Below are 2,513 nucleotides of genomic sequence, written 5' to 3'. Positions count from 1 at the left end.
TCGGATCGTGTTTTCCGGGTCCTTAAGGGGGAGGGGGAGCAGCCCCAAGTCATGGTCCACATTGGCACTAACGACATAGGTAGGAAAGGGGATAAGGATGTCAGGCAGGCTTTCAGGGAGCTAGGATGGAAGCTCAGAACTAGAACAAACAGAGTTGTTATCTCTGGGTTGTTGCCCGTGCCACGTGATAGTGAGATGAGGAATAGGGAGAGAGAGCAATTAAACACGTGGCTACAGGGATGGTGCAGGCGGGAGGGATTCAGATTTCTGGATAACTGGGGCTCTTTCTGGGGAAGGTGGGACCTCTACAGACAGGATGGTCTACATCTGAACCTGCGGGGCACAAATATCCTGGGGGGGGGAGATTTGTTAGTGCTCTTTGGGGGGGTTTAAACTAATGCAGCAGGGGCATGGGAACCTGGATTGTAGTTTTAGGGTAAGGGAGAATGAGAGTATAGAGGTCAGGAGCTCAGATTTGACGTCGCAGGAGGGGCCGGTGTTCAGGTAGGTGGTTTGAAGTGTGTCTACTTCAATGCCAGGAGTATACGAAATAAGGTAGGGGAACTGGCAGCATGGGTTGGTACCTGGGACTTCGATGTTGTGGCCATTTCGGAGACATGGATAGAGCAGGGACAGGAATGGATGTTGCAGGTTCCGGGGTTTAGGTGATTTAGTAAGCTCAGAGAAGGAGGCAAAAGAGGGGGAGGTGTGGCGCTGCTAGTCAAGAGCAGTATTACGGTGGCGGAGAGGATGCTAGATGGGGACTCTTCTTCCGAGGTAGTATGAGCTGAAGTTAGAAACAGGAAAGGAGAGGTCACCCTGTTGGGAGTTTTTTATAGGCCTCCTAATAGTTCTAGGGATGTAGAGGAAAGGATTGCGAAGATGATTCTGGATATGAGCGAAAGTAACAGGGTAGTTATTATGCGAGACTTTAACTTTCCAAATATTGACTGGAAAAGATATAGTTCGAGTACAATAGATGGGTCGTTTTTTGTACAGTGTGTGCAGGAGGGTTTCCTGAAACAATATGTTGACAGGCCAACAAGAGGCGAGGCCACGTTGGATTTGGTTTTGGGTAATGAACCAGGCCAGGTGTTGGATTTGGAGGTAGGAGAGGACTTTGGGGACAGTGACCACAATTCGGTGACGTTTACGTTAATGATGGAAAGGGATAAGTATAACCGCAGGGCAAGAGTTATAGCTGGGGGAAGGGCAATTATGATGCCATTAGACATGACTTGGGGGGGGGATAAGGTGGAGAAGTAGGCTGCAAATGTTGGGCACACTGGATAAGTGGGGCTTGTTCAAGGATCAGCTACTGTGTGTTCTTGATAAGTATGTACCGGTCAGACAGGGAGGAAGGCGTCGAGCGAGGGAACCGTGGTTTACCAAGGAAGTGGAATCTCTTGTTAAGAGGAAGAAGGAGGCCTATGTGAAGATGAAGTGTGAAGTTTCGGTTGGGGCGATGGATAGTTACAAGGTAGCGAGGAAGGATCTAAAGAGAGAGCTAAGACGAGCAAGGAGGGGACATGAGAAGTATTTGGCAGGAAGGATCAAGGAAAACCCAAAAGCTTTCTATAGGTATGTCAGGAATAAGCGAATGACTAGGGAAAGAGTAGGACCAGTCAAGGACAGGGATGGGAAATTGTGTGTGGAGTCTGAAGAGATAGGCGAGATACTAAATGAATATTTTTCGTCAGTATTCACTCAGGAAAAAGATAATGTTGTGGAGGAGAATGCTGAGCCCCAGGCTAATAGAATAGATGGCATTGAGGTACGTAGGGAAGAGGTGTTGGCAATTCTGGACAGGCTGAAAATAGATAAGTCCCCGGGACCTGATGGGATTTATCCTAGGATTCTATGGGAGGCCAGGGAAGAGATTGCTGGATCTTTGGCTTTGATTTCTATGTCACCATTGGCTACAGGAATAGTGCCAGAGGACTGGAGGACAGCAAATGTGGTCCCTTTGTTCAAAAAGGGGAGCAGAGACAACCCCGGCAACTATAGACCGGTGAGCCTCACGTCTGTAGTGGGTAAAGTCTTGGAGGGGATTATAAGAGACAAGATTTATAATCATCTAGATAGGAATAATATGATCAGGGATAGTCAGCATGGCTTTGTGAAGGGTAGGTCATGCCTTACAAACCTTACTGAGTTCTTTGAGAAGGTGACTGAACAGGTAGACGAGGGTAGAGCAGTTGATGTGGTGTATATGGATTTCAGCAAAGCGTTTGATAAGGTTCCCCACGGTAGGCTATTGCAAAAAATACGGAGGCTGGGGATTGAGGGTGATTTAGAGATGTGGATCAGAAATTGGCTAGCTGAAAGAAGACAGAGGGTGGTGGTTGATGGGAAATGTTCAGAATGGAGTACAGTCACAAGTGGAGTACCACAAGGATCTGTTCTGGGGCCGTTGCTGTTTGTCATTTTTATCAATGACCTAGAGGAAGGCGCAGAAGGGTGGGTGAGTAAATTTGCAGACGATACTAAAGTCGGTGGTGTTGTCGATAGTG

The sequence above is a fragment of the Scyliorhinus torazame genome, unplaced genomic scaffold (assembly GCF_047496885.1).
Source record: "Scyliorhinus torazame isolate Kashiwa2021f unplaced genomic scaffold, sScyTor2.1 scaffold_68, whole genome shotgun sequence".
Taxonomy (NCBI): domain Eukaryota; kingdom Metazoa; phylum Chordata; class Chondrichthyes; order Carcharhiniformes; family Scyliorhinidae; genus Scyliorhinus; species Scyliorhinus torazame.
This window is presented reverse-complemented; position numbering follows the sequence as displayed.